The 26299-nt window shown below is 34.6% G+C and overlaps 1 long non-coding RNA gene across 4 annotated transcripts; it reads left to right on the top strand.

Annotated features, from left to right (window-relative positions):
- Nucleotides 1–7617: 7617 nt before the first annotated feature.
- On the top strand, nucleotides 7618–25519 carry LOC111027759. Of its 4 annotated transcripts, XR_002603842.1 has the most exons (5): nucleotides 7625–8460; nucleotides 9134–9307; nucleotides 10856–11028; nucleotides 11118–11277; nucleotides 21487–25519. It is a non-coding gene; the product is annotated as an uncharacterized LOC111027759 (long non-coding RNA). The 4 variants fall into 4 exon arrangements; XR_002603841.1 differs by lacking the exon at nucleotides 21487–25519 and having other exon boundaries at nucleotides 7618–8460; nucleotides 11107–11271; XR_002603843.1 differs by lacking the exon at nucleotides 21487–25519 and having other exon boundaries at nucleotides 7619–8460; nucleotides 9134–9268; nucleotides 11118–11271.
- Nucleotides 25520–26299: the final 780 nt, after the last annotated feature.

Raw genomic sequence — 26299 nt, forward strand, 5'->3', positions numbered from 1 at the left:
TCGTTTTAGAGTAGGTGCCTAATTATATTTAATTTATTCAAATCGCAACAAGTCTTTCCGTTTTTAATTTATTTAACTCGGTGATTGCAATTTCGTTTTTGTTCTAGACTTTCGATTTTATAATGTGTGTACGCACGCACGGAGTATTAACAAAATGGGTCTGCGCAAGATATATTTTTTCAGTGCAAAAGAGCATTTTTAAGAGTCGATATTTTCAAAATTTAAATAATAACAATAATAATATATTATATTATATTCATATGTATATATCCCACGCATGTTATAGGAATATACCAGAGATATAAATATACTTATTGGCCCTTGAATATTATCGGGAAGTCTGCAGTTCAACATCTCCGAGTTTGGGTTTGGATTTGTATAACTGCGGGGGATATTCAGTTTTTAAAAGGTCGTAGTGACCGAAGAGTATTCTTAAAATATAGCTTTTGAATTTATCCGGAAACTAATTAATTAATATTTTTATTTTATGGATCGCCTGTAACAGTGCTATTGGTTTCAAAACATGAATAAACTACATTTTAGTGTTGCTTCGTTACAATTAGAGAAATATTATAATAATATGTTGATCTCTATAATTATATACTGATTTAGTAATAATTAGACTGTATTATCGAATTAGCTGAAAATTCCTTGTCCTAAAATGTGTCACGGGCCAAGATAGTATAATTTGTTTTTAAAAAATGACTTATGTAATAATTTACTATGCGATGTGTAGAATTGTCTTTATTATGAGTAATAAACGATCTCGTGACCGAGTGTCTAGATATAATATAAATATACGCATACAAAGTCGTCGCATCAAAACACTTAAATATAATGTAACGACAAATGAAATGTTCACTCTCGTGAATAGCTGAGCGATATTTATTTAATGATATAAACTCGTTTTAATAATATGTAAAGCGATATTTTTTTATGCTCTTAATATATACATCTCAGTCGGCGTAGAGAAAAAAAATGTACGTTGCAGTATTTATTTTTCGCACATATATAATAGATGGTCGTAATAATATTATCATCGTAAATTCAAGAGGCCAGTGGATGATAAAACTCTTGACAGGTATTGTGTGTATGTGAGTAATGAATACACATCGTGTCCAGGATAAGTTATATCGTACAGCTCTGTGTGGCAAAAAGTATCACCCTGTGATATATTTATTATTATTTGGTTTGGAAAACTTAACATTTCATATCTTATTATTAGTAGGTGTCACATAATTTTGTGCTTATCAGTAATTTAGTTTTTACAAAAATTACAAGAAATTATTAGATCATGGGACTTTTATATTTTTTAGACACTTTGAGACAATACCTATATTTTAAATTTTTTTCATTTCGAGTCTCATCGTTACCTACGTCGGATATTAAATATTATAATCATCGCTAACTGTTGGCGTCTATATATTATTATAATAATGCAGTAATGACATCATAATACATTTTATTGAATGCCGAGTGTGTAGGAAACAACGTGGAGTACGCGAGTATAATATAATATAATATTATTATGTACATAAACGGCGGAAGACGACGACGCCGTCGCGGGACCCTTGAAACGGGCGCGTTAATGAATCATTAAATTTTTTTTTTAAAACAGTGCCCCTATGTTAATACAATATAATATTATGCGTGCACGCACTCCTCGCGTATAATACGACACGGACGTTTGCCTGCAGTAGTTAATGAGCGGTGTTTATATTAGAATATTATTATTATTATTATACATACGAAAATGGAATACAATGATGGTGGTGACCGACGACGACGGGTGGTTAGCGCGGCTCGATCAGCCGGCCAGAATATATGTATATTATATCGTTATTATTATTACTCCGTGCGAACCAATAACGCGTACTTGGCTATTATATATACGTAATATGATTGTATAGGTGTGCACATTCAAGTTAAAAATGTACGCATTTCGTTGCACGCAGGCCGCAAGTCTATAATATATTACATAATATAACATTGTTTCTGTCGAGTAGAGTGTAAATAATATTCGAGAGGAGATTCTTTGTAGCCGGTGGTGTTTGGGTGTTTTTTGGTCTTCCTTCATTACCTTTCCCCCCCAATAAAATATGTATTATTTGTTCCTATACGAAAACTGTAAAAAACTTAGTTTAATTTATACTTACCCCTCCCCCCCAAAAAAATCGTAGTCACGACTTTGTTTGTACATATTATATTAAAAATATTGTGTGGTGTTATGCTTAGGCGCAGACACGAGATTGAAGGGCCGATACTGATCGGTTTTCGCCATTAAACGATTGGTTTTTAGTTGAGTATCGGCAGTGACATATTATACAGTTGTACTCAGACTTTTACCAAAAGGAGATAATTAAAAAGTCAATATCTATACTGCAGCAGAATTATACGATTCAAATTCCCGTGAGTTATTATTATTAAAAATTAAAATAGCGTTTGTAACAGTATACGAGACCATACAAAGGCTCTCTTAACATCAAATCTTAAATTCGTCTGGGCTGTTTTAAAGACACGATGTTATAGTGTTGATGTATACGTATAATCCGCTAGAATAATTATTTTTTTTTTATAGAATCAGTAATTAAGCTCATCAACAAATCGATTAAATAATTTAGATTATGTATAGGTAGTATATTAATGGGTTGGTTTTAGAAAATAAATAAATAATAAAAAAATCATTTAGTATACTCCTATTATGATTTTCAATTAAAATTTATACCTCAGGTAGTATTTTACGTCTTAAACATATTTTATATCATTAATAATAATTAAATTGGAATTTTATTTTTAACAATCATTACTATCATATTTGTTACACACGACACAATTTAATTAAAAATATTATTATTGCTTTTATTTTGTGATTCTGGCCACGTTGCGTGGTTGCGCATGCAAATAAATCCAGAAGTGGTTGGCTGAATCTAATAGCTTTATTATATTCAATTCTGGAATAAGTTTTCAATAAACATAATATAAAATGACGTATTAACTAAATTGCAACCGCTTAATTTATGTTACAAAATATACATGCGCAATCACCCAAAAGTACTTAGTTTGCTGATTGCTGAAGCACCGAAAATATTGCAGAGGATACAGACTCGTGAGAGGGGCTATACGGCACTCAAACTTCCCGCATATTATACCACCAACAACTCCATTAAATTTTCCTAACGTCATTAATAAAATCAAACTAATTTGTAATTACGAACATAGATCATTAGACCAATCATTCATTTTCCATAACATTAAAATTTTTAATGATAAATATAGATAACTATCTAATTACAGTGTAACAAAATTGTATTTTTTACAGCGCTATAAAATGAGTGTGAAAACCGCATAGTATGATTTCAGAGTATTTATGTAAAACAATTTCATAACGATATTATCTCTTTTAATATAAGTAATTGATAAAAATGTGACTGTCAATCTTGATTCTTGACCAATTGTGTGGTAAGTACTTCCATGACCAAGGTTTTTATGCGCCGCATAATCGAATGACAGAACAACTACTTCTTTCACTTGAAACAGATGAAATTGTTAAATCTAACGCAACTTAAAATACCATAATTATATATCAATTCAATAACTAATATTCAATTAGAAATAATATATAAAAACTAATTATTATAATATTTAAGGCAATATAGGTAGCTACTATATTTTATGATAACTGATAAGTGCACGGGAATGAACTTTAGGGCGGTGCTAGTTCTACAATTCGGGGTCTATGATTATAATAACTAGGAAGTTAGAAATAGTTAGTATCAATGCGCATACATAATAACATAGGTAACTAAAAGTACCTATTAATTGTTGTATCATCATTGTAATAAAACCATAATTTGTTATTTTATAAAAAAATACCTACATATATTTTATTTCTCAATAGCTGACGTTTTCTTAGGAATCAACTTCAGACTCTCTGCATTATTTGAACCCTTTAAATCAGCGGCGGACACCTCCAAATAGCGGAAGAAATTTCAGCGACCAGGTGTGTCCGGTATTTAAAGGCTCAACTGTATTTATATAATCTAATAATATTATGTAGGCATAAGTCAAATAAATGTACGCGGACTATTATACATTTAATCTAAATATATCTTTATTTTATCACTGTATATGGCGTCATGGCGGCGGCGTCGTCGGTGGCATTACTTATCCTACATCATGTGTATGTATATTATATAAGTTTTCGTCGTTTGTGTAGGAAATTCGATTTTCGGGGAATGACTTTTGCGGTGTGCGGTGCCTACACGCTCGGAGAGGGTGAAAAATGCACACGCAAACACATGCGCGCGCACACACGATTACACATATCGCCGCGATGACGACGGTCGTCACATGCACACGGTGGCGTCACGGCGGCGGCGGAGGGTGTGTAAAAGTCCCGAGGGACCGTGTATATATGATAATATTATAGTCACCGCCGCCACATGATGGCCGGGCGGCCGGCGCGTCCCGCCCACGAAAGCGTCCCGCCGACGTCACGCAAGATGGCCGCCGCAACCCCGAAATAATACTATTTTACAATAATAATATATACACACACATACACAATGCACGGTGGCGAAATTAAACTGACGTCACTTGAGCCGCTGACGATTGCACATTTTTATGGATTTTTCTTCTGCAGGCCGTGCGAAACGAAACGTACAAACTATAACAACAATAATTGTATTGTATAATAAAATAACGCGTACCACCGTCTACAGCGGTGTGTATTGTGTTTGTGTATAATCTCTCTATATATATATATATTTGGAATTGGTGGGAAATTATAATGAAAAACAGATAGGTAGAGAGCGAAAGAGAGAGAGAGAGAGAGAGAGCAAAAGAAACCACTCGCCGCCGCCTCGTGGAAATTAAACCGCACCCTTGACATAATTTTCGGCACCCCGCCGCTCATATCCGCGTCATCAGCGCCGCCGTCATCCCGTTAATATATATATGTATATAATATGCGCCGGTGCACCCGCTCTCGTTCGACTCAAGTTCATTAAACCCTCAGGACCGTCTGCTGACCTTGGTCCTTGTTTTTACGTCGCCGCCCCCCACTACCACAATCACATCCCTCGTTCACCGCCCCGCGATTATTATTATTATTATTATTATTGCATCGAGCGCGCCACTCATTGACCAACGCAACAATCACTTCCGCCGCTGTAATGAAACCGCTCGTTCTCGCTACACAGCACACACTAAAGCTCGTAATAAGCACGACTTACAATAATTATTAGACGCACTACGTCGTCGGGGACTATGCATGTTTAGAATTTTTATACGCCGTTTGTATCGCAGCCGTAGAATGTATTATAATATACGATATATATACATTGATGACTGATAGCTATTAGCGCCGTCATATATTTTTGCAATTTACGTTAATAATATGAAATTAGATTCAGAAACAGCAAGTCCCATTGTTTTTAGAGTCGATTTTTTACTACATACTGACAAGTGACAACGCAATATCAAAGTACATGGAAGACAATCATACCTACTTATTAACAAAGAAAATATATCCAAGGGCGCACATTTGTGGGTGGGAAAGGGGGACATGCCCCCTAGAAAATAATAAAGTATGCAAAATAAAATAATAGGTATATGCTTTGAACCCGTTTACTTATTTCACATTTAATACCATACTGGACACTACAGACTTTTGCTTAATGCTTAATACTTAATCAGCGAACCAGTCATTTTATGTTCGTACAGAATGATAGGTTTTATAGAATCTAATTTCATTCTGTTCTCCCTCTCCCCTGAAACTTACCCTGGGTTAACTTACCCATGGGCGTCCATGAATACGACACTTTATTCAATGGATTTGTTAGGTAAAACGTAATGTAGTTTGGGAAAAAGCTGACTTATAACATATGCGTGTAAACTAAACCGTGTTTTAAATTAAATTATAAAGTCATACTTTAATATTTGCCGATTTCCAGTTCTTTGTATTTTTTTTAATAGGAAATAGTTTGTATTGCCCGTTAGTCAACAGATATTTATTAATACTTTAAGCTTTCCTTATACACTTCCTTATTCTGTACATTATAAACTGTATATAAAGTATAGAACAGTGTGTATTATGTATGTATGTATATGCATTACGTAACAAAATTATAATTAATTAATTAGTATTTATCCCTACCCATTTACAGTTTATGTATAATGTTTTGTTTTAGCATTTTCGCAGATGTTATTGAGTAGTGCGAACTCAGACTTGTCTAACTGCTACTTCATACGTTGTACCATATAATATATATGTCTTACATTTCATGGTACCTTATACTATTATAATTTCACATCACGACAATTATGTGGGTAGGTACCTACTGAGGCTCGGTTCGACTATCCGTATAATATATTATAGGTATCCCATAAGAATCGTGCGACTGTACCTCGCATTTGCTTTAGCTTAAAAGAACCGACAAAAGGATTGTGCATATGCATTATTGATGATTTACATAAATGAAAAGGCAAATCCCGTTATTTCAAATACAAATATAATGCTGCGGTAAGTAGATATACTACATACCTTATATATCGGTTATATCGAACCATTGAATATTGACGTGATATTATGCGTGCCATATATATAATACGACTACCCAGAACGTTTACCAACTACATTATGTAAATACAATAAATTATATTATTATTGTACTTTTATCGTCTATTGTATATTATGTTTGTGTTTAACTGTCCTCTAACTATATATATTATAATTGCACCTGCGGTGAATGTAGATTTTTGTCTAGACGTATAGAGTTAGCGTTTCTGATATGTATGATAATAATTATTACATCATTCTTCTCGTATTATAATACTATATTGTCTTATTTATTGGTTGGTACCCACCTGTACAAGTATAATCGACCAGAAGGTAGCGATAATAGTACATATACCTATAAACCTATTATAACTTCAGCGCGGTGACTATATAATATCAAATGTCTATACGATATATTATTATGTAGGTGTACGTGTGAATAATGTATAATAATATGTATATTATGTTTAAACGTGATTTTTCATTTCCTTGCTACCAGGAAATGTGAATTATCCAGTATAGTATTATCGCATGTGTAGACATTATATTTTTATTAAAAATAAGAAAACGCCAAGTAGTGTGTATGTGCTATAATCAGGGCTCAGGACTATAGCGCATAATGAGCATATTTGTTTGGGAAATATTAAATGCATAGAAGAAATTTGATTCAATAGGTATACATTTGTTTAGCGTGCCTGAATGATAAAATTTATAGTGCGTTGCTCATGCATATTGTTATAAAAATGTTTTAATAACATTCACGAATTAATATATTATTGGGTGGTATGAATATCAGGTATATATCTATCAATAATTAGACTACGTTTTAAATATACGTCGTAAATATGTAATATTATAGGTACCTGTCTACTATCTGCTATTTATAATAATCAGCTGATACCTACCTATTTCGTCTGAAATTGTATGCGATATAGCCGGGGATTTAGGTAGCCCCACATAATTAGGCACCCCCGTTTGCCGTGCGAATAAGTTCCAAATTTATTTTTAGCTCAGCGGATACGATTTATTTATTAATTGACGACGGAATTTATCCATACGAATATTTTATCAGTAACCGACTTCGAGTCGACCCGTTTGGACGCTCGTACGTGTCCGTAGTAACTTAATAATAATTTATAGTTTTAAACATTGTCATAATAAGTCTATTCGATACATTTATTGTATTGTAGTCGTCGTCATTATAATAATAAACTATTTGTGTTTTATAATCAACGGGTATAGTCACAATACAGCAGATAAATCGTTTGTTTTTTTTTTATCGAATAATAAAAATAATATCACCGTGGGCGTTACGTTCTTTTTTTGTTTTTCGATAACGCATAGGTACCTATACAGTCTTGCGGCCAATAAGATCGAGCCACATGACACTTTTCAATCGAATCGCGTTGGCTGACATCGTCGATTATGTTCGAATAAAATGATGACGACAATAATAATTTGACATCTTCGTCGATACCGTCGTCGCGTTTCACCCATCGTAATAATACATAAAATTATTTTCTTAACTAGCACGAAAGACACTGTCAAAGTCGTCGGCCGCTCATGCACTTTACCGCTACAAGACTTACTGCTTTCGTCGTCGCGTCGAGTATAATAATATGTACCTTTATGTGCAATGTGTGTGTTGTACGTGTACGATAATATAATTGCAGGCGAAACGTGTCTGTACACCAGGCAACCGAGCTAGGCGAAAACGTCACGAACTCGACATTATCGTAAGAAATAAAGTACCCACGGGTTACGGCGTATTGGATACAGAAGAGGCGGAAAAAAAATGGCGTTTCGAGTGTATATTATATAGGTGCAGTGCGCATTTTTAATGGATTTTTCGACGACGACTACGCGACGTCGCGACGTTCGGAAAGCCGAATTACCGTGAGGTATATACACACACATATATATATACACGCTTAAGCCTTTGATGGGTTTTTCGAGGAATACTTTTTATGTACCAACAACAATATATAAGATATATGTATATATTCGTACATTGTATATGTTATATATACATTATGTATATACCTCCTTAACTACGTTATTCTTATTACTTGCTGAAAGTATATATATTCGGTTTTTACTGTATGTTTATAATATGGATACAGCACATATATACTGAAAATACGTATATATATATACGTATTTTCAGTGACTCGTGAATAAGAGGGAAAACGCCTTTACCGTGCTGCGCCAAGTGTATATTGAAGTATATTATAATATATTTTCTATTTTAGCGGCGGTTGAATAAAATGTAATATTTTTCGATGGTGTGCGAAAATGTCGTCGTGAAAAACTTCAATATAATAAAAATGTATAAAATATATAATAATATGTTCAGTCGAGTTATTGCGTTTGTGTTTATCATGCACGCAAATAATCAAATTAAAAAAATAAAATAAAATACCAGCGTATAAAAATGGTTATTTCAATACATAATATGTTATAAAAATATAAACCTTAGATATAACTCGCCTAATGTCGCACAATCATTTAAATAATATATTCGATTGTGTAGAAATATGGAATCGTCTAGACTACATCGTTTTAATATTATAGGGTTTCAGGGACGTTCCAGAAAAAAATATTCAATTGGAGCTGTTTAGTGAACGGCGGCTAATGAGTTTCAGAAACAGAAATGTGACATGATAAACTGTAGTTATTAAAACTACTGCTATAGAGTCATGTGAACAGGTGATAATAATATTATAACCTATTGGTGATATGCGGAAGGTTTGTACAATTATTTTATATACTTATAACATGTTTTGCGGTGTACCTACCTTATCTAAGCACTCGAAGTCTTGAAGTTATACTTATCTCGCCATGATTTCTGAAGAAAAACAGACAGACCTTAGACCATTATATAGGATAACATGAATACGTTTTAATTTGAAAAAAAAAACAATTTCTATAATTTCGTCATCCCCCCATCGTTACACATAATAATCATTGATTGGCTGTTCGGTTTTTGAATGACAATAAGTACGAAAAGTTTATTTTGTAACATGAACCAATTTAACAATAATTATACTCATTTATTGTATTGTAAGTTTATTCGAAAAACTTATATAATAGTATATTATTAATACACGTTAATCCAAGGGTCGACATGTCTTATTTACATTACCTTCCTCTATGCGTGATGTCCGTATGAAGAATGTATAAGGATAAAGGAATACATATATATCTGTCCAAACTTATAACCATGTTCGGAAATAATCGCTGGTTAATTTAAATGAAGTTAAAGTAGATCAATTTTGAAAATAATTATATACACGCAGAGCATCTTATCATGTTTGTCCTCTTTCAACCACTCATTTTCTTACTATATTATAGAAGAAGCATATAATAATATTATATAGGTACTACAGCAGCTACTGTTACCTGCTAATAAAGTTAAAACTAATACATTTATACTTAGTAAATCGGATTTAAATTTTGCATATTTTCTAACTGAATGGTTATTAATAAAAATTCGACTCATAATAAATTATATTTTATACGAATTAGTTTTACTCAAAAATTGGATGGATGAAATGTTTCTGCCGTGGTCAAATTAATTTTTTTTTTAATTTTGAGTTCAAGTGAATTAAAAAATACTATTAAACTGTTAATATTTACTATATATCTATTAAAGTATTGCAGTACTGCACGACTACATAAGTCTATACATCAATGAACATTTATCGACTTGCTCAAACGTGACTCAGTGCAGTATTTACTTTATTTTATTTTATTATCACACTCATAAAAGTGTAATTATTTATATTTTTACGAACGTGGGACAATTATTATGGTTTTCTAGGTGAAAATGAGTTAGGTATATCTGATTATAATATAATTATTACTTGTAAATAAAAAAACACGAACTAATATTATAAATTCCGTTCGTGACATTTTTTGAAAATTATTTTATACATTTCTCAACACAAAGTTATAGTATATGTAGGCACTTGTATATTTTATAGTTTTTGATACGTGTCACATGCATGTCTACCACTTGGTATTACACTATTAGGTACCTACTTTGTGTTATTAAATCTATTTTACGTCATGCACAACTTGATCGCAAACGTATTTTAGTTTTACTCAGTATATTTACAAGTAATAATATTTATTGGTTGACAAAGTATGTATGAAATATTATTGGGACAGAAACATTTGATGGGTACCTTACTATACTTGATAGGTAAATAAAATGATCGTTCAAAATTAGAGTGGTTATTTGAAATAATAAGGGGTAAAAAACTAAAAAAAGAATATTATTTTTGTTTTTAGTTGTTGGACGACCGCGGTCAAATTTCAGTTGATACATCGAATACGTCTCAAAAGAAGCCGTACACACGGAAACACCTTTCTCGCAGGGATGTCCGTCGGTTATCGAATAACACAATCAAACTGCATGTATAATACACTTCAATACGTTAATACGTAACACACGAAGCTCGACGGTGAGGCTATAATTGTTATTCGAGCTCATTTAAATATTCCGATGACGACAATGATGATGATAATAATAACTATAATAGTTTATCAACAGTTTTCAACAACGAAATCACTTTAATTTCAAATGGATATCCCCAATGGTCGATGGAAAATAATCTTTGGCTGGAAAAGAATAATATCAAAATGCAAGTTTATTTGTGGCAGTGTCAACGAAATCGTTGAGTGTTCGTGTACCGATGATTAAATTGTAATACGTACGTACTTTTACTCGTGGTTCTATGGATAATTGTCGTATTGGTATATCGTCTAGTTTCATAAGTAGGTATAAGTAGTTGGTGACCAATAACAACTATGTAATAAAATTATAACATTAGGATGGTTGTTAATTGGGGGACTCATAGTCCCTTGGAAACTCGGCTAAGCCCCATACGATTAATATTTAAGTCATAAATAATAAATGGGTTTCTTTGAGGGGATTGGTGGCAGACAGTTTTTAAGGAGTTAGAAATATGCAATATCCAAATTGTATGCATTGGGTTTTGTAAATGTGTGCGTAGTAAGTGATCATTAGTGTGTGTGAAAGAAATAGCAGAGCGCACCCACACGCGCTTGTACAAGTCACCACCACCTCGGGCTTGCGATCGTGGACGATAAACAATTAATGCTCATTTGTAGGTATATGTACTTTTTGTCCATCCTATCAATCCACCTAACAATGAGATAATATTTCAGAAAACTAATCTGAACTCGTTATAATAATGTCAATAATTTGAGATCGGCCAGTACATATTTTTGATTTCTGATTTAAATTCCGAATAATCAACGTTTTAAAATTCCGAAATCCAAAAATAGTCAAACTAAATTTACAGTTGATGGGGTTTAAATAATTGTGCTGTACCGATCCCCGAAGTATTTGGTAACCAATAACAACTAATAGTAATAAAAATAATATAACATTCCCATTTTCGTTAATCGGGGGACTCATAATCCTTAAAAAACTCATCTAAGCCCCGATATAATTAATATTGTTGTCATATAAAATAAGTGGGTTTCCTTAAAACGTTAATACCTGACAGTGCTCTTGTCGTATTGACGATTAACGATATATTGTAATATAAGACATTATTTATTATACTTTTATTATTATTATACGTAAATCCATCGTAGGAGTAGCCGTATAGCGTTTATAGTTGGTGTAGTAGGTTGTAACTATATTATAGTACTTAGTCCTTTCTAGTATTTCTAGCATTATTAGTGGTTGTATATCTGTTGTAGTTTATTCAGGATCCCGTCGACGCGATACGATCTCTGCTGACTCGTCAGACTAATTATTTTAATTACTAAATCCTAGCTCGTATAATAATAATAATACACGGCGTATACCGCAGTAGTCACACGCTCGCTGCAAACATTTCTTCAGCTGCAACAGCCGTTCGTAATAAAAAATATGTTATGATATATTATTATTATTATAACTACTCTCGAGACACACGCAGAGCTATCGCACATTTTAATATCGTGTACACCGCAGTCCTAGACCTCTCTCGATCGGGGAGGAAAAGAATATTATGCTCGGCTGGAACGCAAGAAAGAGACGAATTTTTTTCCTATCCCTGAAAGACGCCCGCGCGACCACCGGAGAGATCGTCGCACACGTGTACCACAAATGTCAGCGGGAGGCATGTACGGGTCTGTTTTTTTCCTCTCTAGTCTTTTATTATTGTGATGGCATTTTTTTTCTCCAGACGATTAATCGTCACACGCACGCAGAGAAAACACACGAGATTTAGTCATGTTCTTAGTCTATGCTACAATAATATATTGTATGTTATGTGTGTATACATGGTGATTTTTTAAGTACGCTCGTGTCCTGATTTTATAATAATGAATTTATTCTCCGAATTCTGATTTTTTTTTTTAATTCTATACAAGACACTTACAGATCGTATTTTAAAATACTTAGAATTTCCAATACTATTGTCTACGCCATTTAAGGTCCGTCCTAATGTGGCGTGTTACAGACTTTCTTTTCAATTCACTTTGCGCGCACATTGTCCAAATGCAACAAATGGTTTATTTTGAAAATGTCGATGTATTGAATTCAAGGGTAATTCAAAAGTAGTTTCTAAATGATTACTGTACAAAGAGACAATATTTTTTAATTTTATATAAAATTCCAGTTTAAGAAATATACATTATACATATTTTACAAAATAGATTATTACCTGAAGTTACTTTATACTGATTCCACCCCATTAAATATTGAATATTTTTTATGTACTATAATTGTAAAAAGGTACGGATTTAGAACCTGTGGTTATACGTAAAATATAATATTTTAATAAGTATAGTACCTAATATTTAGCGAAGTTAATTATTTTCAAATTACCTTTTTTTTTTCTTGTTATCGACAACGCTGCCGGGACTGCTTGCGCATTACTTAGACATATTTTAAAATTACCTATGATTTATATATAACCATTTACCGCATTTGTTCTTTACACTTATAATATTACAATTATTAATTTTAAATTCAAATATCGAAGATCTGTATAAATACAGTAGAACAAATATGATACTGCAGGTACCTCTTTTAATTTTGATTTGAATACATCAACAATTTCAAAAAAAAAATGATTTGCTTAAAAACCCTCAGAAGTTTTTGTTTAATAGAGAAAATTCTGTAGGTCTCCATAAAAAATCCGTAAGAAAATAAGTTCCACTATTAAATGTGCATGCTGCATTGAAAGACGGTTTTTGAGTACTTACCTAGGTAAGTAGCGCACATTTAAAAATTCCAAAAATAATTTTCCAGAGAAACACCAATACAATATTGTTTATATTGTAGGTAATTATTATATAGTTGCGAGGATGGGGTTGAGCTAAGAAAATCACCCTGTATAGTTGGTTCGCTGGGCAGTAGACAAATAACGGCGGCGGCGGCGTTTCCGATTGTCCGTCGAGTGGGTTCGTGCACCTCTATTTTTAGAGGGATTGTTCGGGAACGAAACCGAGCCGAGTGACTTTCACCGCGAGCTTTGCGCGTGCACCGTAAACCTACCCATATACCATATTGTTGGCCGCCTTCCACGGAAAAACGCTGCAGCGGCAGTGGCGGGCGGACGCGTTCCAAAATTGGACTACGTGTGCGTGCGGGTATACGTCGTGCGTTCGCATGTATAATAATATGTGTTTAGGAGAATCGATGTGTCTGTGCACATCAAACAGCAATGTTAAACGTTTTTTAGGTCAACCTCGACGAGCTCGTGCAGTAATAATGGCCGATCGACAGCCGATCACATCTCGCCCATATGTTGTAGGTGGTTAGGGTATAGGTAACTATAAAATGTTATGTGCATCCCTCCATTGCAGCCACCTACCTATAGGTCTGCCTCACGGTTTTAGAATGTCGATGGGAAAGTTCGAGGGAAGAAAGAAGGAAAAAATCTGAAAAACTTGTACTTACTGTAATATAAAGAGTAAATTTACCCATCATCAAACTTACAAGGACAACCTGCAGATTAGTCGTACTCTCTCGTCGGGTTTTTATTCGATGATAATTGTAGGTATACTATAGGTACACTCGTTTAGTAAATGTATCGCTTTTATGATTTTGAAAAAAAATTATATTTTTATACAGCAGAATAACTTTTATTTATTTAATGTTGATGTTTGAGTTTAAAATGTAATAGTTTTGTATATAAATATAAGTTAATGTGAGCTGAGAATAAAATGGCCTAGAGAATCTGTGTAGTAGTATACCTATACTATCTGCCTTCCAATAGTCGCAGTGGTCCACTTTTTCACTCGTCACAACTTTAAAGTTCATTATTAAAAAAATCATGTTACTGTGCAACGATATTGATGTTTTTAAAAAAACTCTCTGCTTCCAATTACGATATCAAAAACACCTAAAAAAACCCATTAAGCAATCACATTTCTATGTCAAATCGTAGTGATCTGCTAACATAATATTATGGACAAAAGTAAAAGTATTCTTTAAACGGCATGTATAAACAATTTTTATCGAAAAAAATCACGACCCTGTATTACTGCAATAATAATAATATAATGCAGGCACTGTTTCTGTCTTCATTATACCTTTTTAATAATACCTGCCGACCTTGCAGTGCAGTCTTAACGAACAAGTGTGTTTCTCGCGTTTTCACCACTCCACGACGGTCTTACGACACTCGCTAATATGAATATTATAATATCTATGAGCGTACATCATAATAGTTAATAACATAAATTGTGTTTCCTGTACATATATACAGAGCGATTCACCAAGCATGCTCACCCTCCTTTTTGTATAATTGTTATTTTATGACATTTATTATTATTATTATTATTATTATTATTCATTATTATAAATCTTTTCAAATTCTGATTTTTGGAATCTTCGAATATACCTGCTCGGACAATTCATTTAAATTCTTGGTATTTTTCAGAAAAACTATCTTTACGGAATTATTTACAGTTGAAAAGGGGTGGGGGAATCTCATTTGAAAAACAAAAGTTTGCAGAACACTTCTCAGGCGGTTACAAAAATCTGGAGAATTTTAAAATATGGTCTTAGGTATATAATATTTAAAAATTCCAAAAATCAGAACAGCTGCATTATTGAGGGAAAAGAGGGGGTAAGCATGCTTGGTGATTTACCCTGTATATACTTTATACATAAAACAATATGTACCTGTAACACATGTTGATAATAATATATTTTCGCTCTGCAGCTGTAAATATTATATTTATATATATTGAAGTAAATAAGCGTATAAGATCGAATGGTTTAGTATAGACGTTCTCGTGTGTGTGATGGAAGAGATGACGATCAGCGGAGAATGTCGACGCATAAAACCTAGCCCCCCCCCCCCCCCCACAACACCGAATCGCATCATGATCATTGTTTCGTGAATATTATACACTCACTGCAGCACCGCCATGCACGCTCGCGCGTTTATAAAATTTAAAACGAGAGGACGCGACCAGAGAGAATAAAATTATTAATATCTAATATAAGGTCGGAATATATTATCATAAACGCGCGCGACGGTCGCGGTTGTCGTCTCTCGAGGGAATAACGCTACAGTGGCGGCGTGCGCATGTGGCTCGAAAATAATTGTAATAATAATTATCGTTCAATTGGCAACGGTTCTTTTTTAACTGGAGGACACCCGCTCCTTTTATAACGACGAAATGTCGCTTCTACAGTCGTTCGTGTATCGCATAGTATGTGTACGTCATGATATTATATAGGCCAATTTGAAAATGTTGTGACCTCGAGCACTGGAAATATCACGGTCAATCCGTTTTCTACAGAATATTATTATGTATTATAATATGTCCTACTGTACTCGTAAAATTACTATACTGAATGACGACGGATACTACAGAATGTTTATCGAGAATCAAACAATACCTCATATTATCAAATATGAGTTCGCCTGTAAAAGGTTTAATTCATAATATTATAAAACTGTCTGTGAAATATACAGGGTGAATTTTTAAGCATGCTCACCCCCACTTTTCCCAGATTTCAGAATTTTCAAGAAGACATAAAGACCATATTTTTTGAACCATTAAAGCAGGTATCCTGTGGTGATATAAACATCTATTTTTCAAATAATAACCCCCCTTTTTTATTAAAAATTATTTAGTGGATAATTTTTTTGAAAATGTTGGTGTATTTAAATCAAAACTCTAATGAGTAGTTTCTAGATCATTAAAAGGTTTTGATTAAGGATAATAATCCTTAAAAATGGTTTTATAAAAATAAAAATATATGTGGGTAATGTTAGATTTAGTATTTATTATACTTGGATAATTTTTACAAATTATTTATGTTGATAAATCAATATTAATTTTTAACTTTTTCAAATCGTCTAAGCCCCCTGTCTACTTAACACATTACTATAGAAATATTATTCTAAAGACACTAAGTTACATAACTCAAAAACTACTAACTTGCATTTTGATTTAAGTTCATCAAAATCAACAAAAAAAAAATCTATTTCATAATTAAAAACGAAAAAGGGAGTTCCTATTTGAAAAACGAAAGTTTGTATTGTCCCAGGATCATCCTTAAGGGTTAAAAACAATTTACATGTTTCGAAAAATGGTCTTTAATTTATCTTATTGGTGTATTTAAAAATTCCAAAAATCTGAATTTTAATTTATGCATATATTCAAGCACAAAAGTAGGATGAAGAATGTGCACGACTTTTGAATGCAGTTGGAAATATTAGTTACTACAATATTATTGGTCACCTATACAAGTTAAAAATGTAACGTCGATGTGAAATTATTTCTGACAATTTACTGGATTTGGAAACAGTTATTATACACTTGAAAATTATAATAACACTACGTATACAAAGCGCGTAAAAATATCGTAAATACGATTTCGTGTGTTATAATATAGTGTAGGCATTTTTTAACGAAATCATTTCACGGTTTTCACATAATATTATAATTATGACATTCCGAACGCAATTATCATCGTAACATAATATAGACCACAAGCGCGCACACACACACACACACACACACACACACGCATATATATATATATATATGTATATACATATTAATACGACGTCATTAATAACGACTCATTATATTACTGTAACATGTTATATTGTGCTTAATTATTATCGTCGAGACACCGCGAAGTGAGTGAGAAAAGAAAAACGAAAACCATTTCGGTGGGATTGTTTTCAGGCGAACACGCGGTGTGCTCGATGGGCGTTGCACATGCATGTTGCATATTATTACAATATATTATTACATAATAATATGATGTATACGAGTATCGTTATCGTCATTATTATCATTGTTGTACAGCGACGGCTAGGGTAGTAAAGTTTTACGACGACTCGAACGATAATCCGCCGAAAAATATAAAAAAAAAAAATAAAAAAAAAAAAAAAAAAAGGTATACAGGGTGATCAGGAAAGCGATAACGATTAAATATATTACGGCGTCTTCCGACGAAAAAAAGCAAACTCGCATACCTACACCTATTACTTACACGCACATATATTTATATGTTTTCATTACCTTAACCGTTAATATTTTTACCGTCTCCGTTTAACCTCAAACGTATTCGTTGCGTACATGAGTGCATGTGCATATTATGGAGGTGCACGCCCCGCACGACAAAACTACCGATCGCTTGTAATATATAATAATAGTTGCAAGTACCTATGTTTCGCTCTTTCTCGATAAAGATTATTAATAAAAAAAACGGTTGTCCTCGATGTGTTGCACCGTTCGAATTTCGATGATAAATCCCAAACGGCAATATAATATTTAGTATTAATTAATACGCCCTCCATTGTGCTATGCATTGGTTTATATAAATGTATACCCAACACGTCCAATATTATTTGTTTTAATCCGAAATTGTGGTGGTTGATTGTGGTGGAAGCAGAGAGCCAGGTTCGCCTAATCGAAAGCATAAAAAAAAACCACAATTTTATTTGGATAAGCTCAGTCCGAATCCTGAGCGGTAATGACGGGGTCGAACCCAGCAAAAAATCACCCCCTTCCTACGACAATCGCGAAAACAAGGTCTATATAAATATTATGTTTTGGTCAGGTTAGTCTTAGACCAGAGGTTTCAACCTAAATATCGTCGTACCACTTACACTGTAGTTTGAAAATGTTCATTTACCTCTCAGATAACCAATTTTTTTTGTTCGTCAAAAATGCGTCCGTTACCCTACACGCGTGCAATTTTATTTCATTTTATAACTACGAAGTTATCACAATATAGGCATAATAATGCACGAAAATAGAATGAAATAAAGTGTACAATTGTCATTTATATCGAATAAACCAAACACTATTTAATATGAATCCATTGACCATTCATTTTTTTTTGTAAAGAGATTTTCTTTGCGTATCGCAGGTTAAAAATAGTTGTCTTAGAAGTCAAAATACAACCGTCGGTCTTATGATACAGTTTAGTTATAATAATTGCGGTTCATCCTTAATGTGGTTTGATCAACGGCGGCCGTCACAGACTGGGAAAACAAAACCGTGTTGAAATTTACGCTTTTATAATATTTTCATAAAATACATTATATTATTATATTTAATATTTATTACTTAATACATACAAATTGTACATATACGTCTTTTAGAATACTCGGGATACATGCACTTATAGACCATAATATACTGTATTCTCACGATGACATATTTTTAAAATGCAAATCGTTATAATTATAGTAGGTACTATACGATACGACGTGTATTTATTATACAATACGATCGGATTGCAATTCATGTCATCGTCCACCCTTTTTCGAGTAATTTTCACAATAATAATAATAATAATAATATAAGACAGGCAAAATCTGTTTTCTCACGACCCGCCAATACCACACGGCTATCATACATATACCGAGGTAACCGTAGGTACCTATTCGCAGCTCACAGAAACTCGCATATATTATATATATATATTGTATAATATAAATAATAATAATAATAATAATAATAATATGTGGAGCGATGTATAACACACAATAAGACCGGTGGCGCGTCCGAACGGAATCGTATAAAATATAAATATTTAAATATTATTCAAATGTGCCGACTGCGAGTTAAAAAAATTGCGGACGGGTGTCAAAAGGCATACCGTGGCATAAGAGTAGGCACCACACCTTTTTTTGCCATCTAATCCTTTTCGTTTTCGTTTTCGTTTTTTTCACCTTTATCACGCCGCGAGCGGCGCTCGCAATATATGCAAATGTGCTGCCTCCGATGTGTGTGACGACGACGACGACAGTAGAAGGTTCGCAGTTCCCACACGTAGGTATATACACTGCGATCGCGGAGGCAACAAAGGCGACGCCACACGCGTATAATATGTAAAATAGTTCACCTCTTTTAATGTGTGCATAATAGGTATATTGTATTATATCGTGCGTCTTTTCGAATAGAATTTTCCTTTTTATTATCGCCGCCCCGCGCCGGCGTGGATGCATTTAGATATTCGCATCTATAATTATAATAATTTATAGCATTATATATTATCGCGGTGCACTCGCGGCGGCCGATATATTGTAGCTACATGCAGGTATCTATGTGTATATTATGCAAATAATATCTCGTCTTTGCGGGTACACATTCCCAGCTGCGTATATATTCCCGAGGTGAATTCCCTGCAAATATTAATATACATTACATTGTGTGTGAATTTTTTTCCACCGCCATACTTGGGAGACATTACACCATAAGACGTATAGTCCTGCAAGGAGGGAGTTGAAATTGTGAACAGCTATAAAATGTGTTTTAAGCTTGAATTCGAATTTTGATTTTAGTATATTAGGATTGACGATATAATATCGAGTACTCTGATCTTTGTTATATTATTTTTTTTAAAAATGTATGGCATCAACCGAAATTAAAAAAAAGTGGGGTTGGCAAAAAAAAGGTCCATACGAGTATATGTTTGATATAAGACAAGCTTTGCTCGCACGCAATCCCCGCTAAATCTGTTCTTTATCTTCTGCAGCTACTATACGACTTGTATTTTTAAAATTTTTTCCACCTATCTTACGTCAGATTGTACACGTGAAATGCGCGCATGTCGTCCACTCGTTTATAAATATTATAATTTACACAACGAGCATTTTTTTTTAGGTTACTAATAATATACTCACAAATATTTCCAATTGTACACCTAGGTATTATTATACACACATGATATGATATTATATATTATAATATACGTTAGATCGTAGACTGTAGATTGAAATTAAAAAAACTTCCCTTCTTTCATCACGCGATCACTTTCTCAATTATTGAAGGAAGTTACGTTATATTTATCTATATATTTATGTGTGAATTATACGCATTGCGGTAGAACACATTCTATCGCAGGTATAACAATATGAGCTCAATATTATGTATAATATTAGGATAGTAAAATCATAATAGGTGAATTATTTTACTGTCGAAAACTCGTCCCTCAAAACATCGACCCCTGCACATATTATAATCTGCGTACGATGATACCCATATCGGCTGCATACGTCAAACTGCAACAATATTTTTTACGAATTGCGTTCTTGTTATTTTTTTCTGGTCATAATATAATCGAGTGCCGATTTTTTATGTACATACGAGTTGGGTCCTTTTGAATATGAATGTGAAACAATATTTCCCTTACAATTTTAAAATAGACTGTCTTTAGAAATTATTGCGATTTATTGATTTGTGATTGTTATGAATAAAAACAATATTATAGTATAGACATAGGTAAAAATTGTAAAGATTTAATTTTTTTTATTTAACTGTCTTATGAACATTAGAATCTACTAATTTATTGATGATCTGTAATTGCGTGTTTCAAAATGTTTCTTTATTCAATCGAGTTGTTGCACCTTGCACGGTTGTTTAAACGAGTGCTTCGTTGTTCAATATACATATAAGTTTGTAATCGCCAGGTGGTTATGGGAAGCAATTCGAACGTGTTCAAGAAAAACGTGGGACGCAATACTAGTATTATACCTTTCCATACCTACTTTATTTGTTTATTTGCTTAAAATCCTGTGAAGACTCAAGTACAAATAAGATTACATTACTTAACGGTTAGTATATATAGTTAAGTAAAAATAACATATATTAATATTAAACTAATCAATTAGGTATTAAAATTTGCAATAAAATAAAATGATAAATGAAAAAAGAAATATAAAGGTTCATAAGTTTATCGTTTAAGAGATGCGATGCGATCGATTGGGCTATTAAAATATTATGATTTTTATTCAGTGGCGTCTTATAGAGGCAGGACAGGAACGAGACAAAAGTATTGAGGGACCTGGGACATATACAACTGTACTAGATCCAGAAGCTCAGGACAAGGTGTAGTTTCATTTATCAGTTTGGTCATGAATCAAATATCATTGCGTCGCGCGTCGTCTTTTGTCCAGGCATTCCAAGTGGAGGCTCTCTTGAATTATACAGTTAAAGGTATAGATAAGGATGGACTATGGAGAAAGGTCACCAGTAATACGTTGACGCTTGCAGCCAATATATCGTAGACATTTTCTTTGAACACGTTTAGTCAAACCTATTTACATCGTTTACATCCGATTCCATCATAGTATACCGAGCTATATACGGTGGAACCTCGGTATCTCGACCGAAAAAAGGAAGATATTCCACCTATCAAAACTTCGAGTTGCCGCGGTAATTAAAAATATACGGACAAATGATCGGGTGTAAAAAAAAAATTCGATGTACAGAAACCTTCGGTTATACCGAGGTGTCGCTGTACTATTTGTATTTCAAACTATGATCATTCGGCTGTGGACGTTACATTTTACACACGGTGTATACAGTGCACGGTATGCCTATATCGTATGCACATAGTATAATAATATGGCCAACATGGGTATACCGTATATACTCGTTCGCATCTCAATATTCGTTGTATTTAAATTATTCTTCGTCGTTCGGTGTACCTACATATACATGTATAATAATAATATATGCGCTGAGCCGTTCGAATTTACAATATTATTACAATATGACCTCGTGCACGACCATGGCTCACATACTAGGTATACTTACTGGTATATGCTCATAACTTCGTGTTTACGGTATATTTTACACAACGAAATATTGTTAGGTTGTTATTGTTGTCGTTAGTATCATCATCGTTGTAATTGTATGAATGAACACCGAATGATTTCGTTTTGTTTTCGCTAAAAATACCGCAAGAAACCTATATACGGTTAGCGCGTGATGGTGTGCGCGGGGACGATATATTATCATCTGCCGAATATAACATGGTAATAATTTACTTATTCGTCGACGGACGCCGTTTTATAATATGTTTATTCTGTCAATTTTTCAAACATTCCCGGCGAGATTCGATTTATTTCCATCATTTTTTTTTCTTTTCATTTCCTCGCGTTAACGACTTCCGGACGACGCCGCCAACCACGTTTATAATAAACACCGTCGTCGTTATCGCGGACGCCTGGTAATTCCGGGAAAGCTTCTATATACCATTTGTGGAAAAAACTCCTCTCCCCCCGGACCATTTGATGCGCGCCTCCGCCGGAGATGATCTATATACGAAGATTTCCACGCGGCATGGGACGTGGCGGACTGCGTGGAAGAAAATATGATCCAAACCGCGGGTTATGTACGACGATCTACTGGACTAGAACAAAAAAACCACCCCCGAAACGAAATGCGTACACCACCGGCACCCCTCGCCCGTTTATCGTTCGTCGCGACGTCGACGGCACGGTATATAGACTTAAGCGTTATTAATCCGTCGGGAGGACGTCTCGAAGATTTTTGCGCGACGACGAAAATATCATAACTCGAGCTCGTTTCGCTGGGCGGTGAGACGGGCCATAAAAAAAAATATATCATCGGCGGCGGTTCTGCAGAGACCTGCAGCAGCAGCACACCCGACGATTTATGTCTCTGCACATTCGCACCCCAAGACATTACGGCCATAATGTAGATTTGTAGTCTCTATATTATTATATTATATTCGCGCGCCAGCACACACACACACACACACACACACACACGCGCGCGCGCGCATGTGTATATGTGTACGTGTACGTGTGTGTGTGTGTGTGTGTACAATACATATTTTCGGTCGCCCTTTTCGGCGACGGTCCTCGGTCTCGCAAACGACATTCCCCTATATCCATGACCTCACCCCCGCCGAAAAATTGATATAACCTTCCGTTAATATCTAATGCACTATATTATAATATATTATGTACATCGCACGCGACTGGCGACGACGACTACGACAATTGCGGAATTATGATTCAGCTAGCGCTGCAGACCATTGCGATTTTGATATTGACATATTGTATGTAAAATATTGTTGTTGCGTGAGGTGAGCGACAACGACCGTGTGAGTCTTCTCGGACGTATTGGATTGTAGAAGATTGGCTTTGCGGAAAAAAATAGTTTTTGTTTTTGCTTGCCGACCAACACTTGATTAAATATTAAAATATCGTCGGACGTATTTTTCTTCACATGTGCGTGTAGATACATGTTTTGTTTTGGCCGTAATAGTACAAAATCATCTAGTGTTTATGCAAAGAATGCAGATCACCCAGAATAAATTGTCTACTTTGTATTTCGTTACAAGAAAATGATGTTACGACGACCAGAGCAAAACATTTATTTTTTAAACATAAAAATATACATATTATGTCATATAGACCTGACGTCGATGAATCGATTCCTAATCAAATATTATGGGTATTGGGTAGGTACCCACCCTTTGGCCTTTTTGGTTCGATTTCATTTCCTGCAGGACGAATATCGAGTGTTCACCCTGTAAGTGTATCGATTACTGTATAAGTATTACGATATTGATCCCGGTCGGGGTACATGTACATAATACACGAAATTTATCGAAAACGAAAAGCGCGCGATTATCGTTTACCAGCAGCGATTCTCATACTGTTGTACGACCGATCACAGGATTTCAATGTAACTGCACATGATAATATACAGTGCAGTAGCCACGTGATTATTAAATGGGGGGGGGGGGAGTTAAGTATAAATGACACCAAGTTTTTTATAGTTTTCGTATCTAAATAACACCACATTTACCAGGGGGGAAATATCAGTTGGGGGGTTTAAACACCCGCAGGCTCTTTCACTGATATTATAATATTATACGAGTGCGTATCGTTTGCGATTTTCTTCACCGCTGCGCCGCACGTCAAATATTAATAAAGAAATTACATTTTTATTGTTACGCGAACGTGGAAAGTGAAAAAAATGCCGAGCTGGAGGTAACAACAATAATAAATATAAGACACAATATAGTCGACACTAAATTATAAATTATAAATTTATAACAATAGGTCTCTCGCGGGTATGCCGAATATCGCGCTCTCGCACCTGCATCGCTCGGTTCACATAATAATATAATAAAATATTATACTTGGGTCTCGACACTTTCGAGAGCACCCTGTATAATAGGTATGAAATATCGTACACAATACCTTTCCACATATGTATAGGTATATATACACGCGGATAATGCGCGCGTAATAATAACAATAATAATAATAATAATAATAAAACACCGTAACACTACAACAACACTCTGCACGCAGTATAATGTTATGTGTACTGCAGCTACGAGGGCATGCGCACATAATATTAAAATAATAATAATAATAATAATAATATTAATAATGAGAAAACCCGCGACGGCACGCACACTCGCGCGGGAAGCGGAGTCGGAACGAGCTCCAGCCAGCCATAGAGGTCAAGGGTGTTTCGAAAAACAGTTATAAACGTCGAAGTCTCTCGGCTCGCTGCGCCGCATATTATAATGATGATATGTGTGCACAAAATAAATAACAGCATAACATAATACACACACACACACACACACACACACAACGTCTCGCAGTAAATGACACACACCAGCGTAGTGCGTACACGATTATGGGGTAAATGAAAAAAAAAAAAAAACAATATACGACGATAATAACAAGAAGTATACGTAGAAGAAACTCGAGTAATAATAAGCTTACGAGCCCGCGGGTCTACGCCTCGGGCACGCATCGGTCGGTATACAGAGCGCACGCACTCGTCGCGTATATGACACGACGTGTACGACACTGTACCCACCCGTGCTATGTGTATATATAGCGCGTGTCCATTGTTGTTGACGTCGGTGGTTCACAAAAGTACAATGTATATGTGCGTATATACGTGTGTGTGTGTGTGTGTGTGTGTGTGTGTCAGTTGAACCGTGATGTGTAGCTCGCGCCACACAATATCATCACGATCGAACCGTCCGTATCATGACACAATATTCGTGTACGCGTGCGGGCACAGGGCCGTTGGCGGTCTTAAATTATATCATGTGTACATAGAGGTACAACTACGCGAGACCGGAGAAAATATCGAGTTTTTCGTTAGCGCGCTTTGCGGTGGAGTGGACCTACGGTAGAGTAACGAAATTACGACGAGGACGCCACACGTGTAATAACGACTATCGTCTATTTGTGAGTGGGGGCGTGGGGGTGGGGGGGGGAGGGAGATGTGTGATTTCCTGCGGCGATAAACGCGGACAGACGTCGGATTGTAGGTTGCGATCCGTATCGCATAGATGTGTGATGGCTGTTATTATTGTTGTTATTGTTGTTACTGTCGTCAGGTGCGGGCAACACAAATTGTATAGCACTAATCATACGTTTTGCGGGGTCGTGCAATCAGCACCGAGTAAATTGGACCCGTTTCAATTAT

The sequence above is a fragment of the Myzus persicae genome, unplaced genomic scaffold (genome assembly GCF_001856785.1).
Source record: "Myzus persicae strain clone G006 unplaced genomic scaffold, MPER_G0061.0, whole genome shotgun sequence".
NCBI lineage: Eukaryota > Metazoa > Arthropoda > Insecta > Hemiptera > Aphididae > Myzus > Myzus persicae.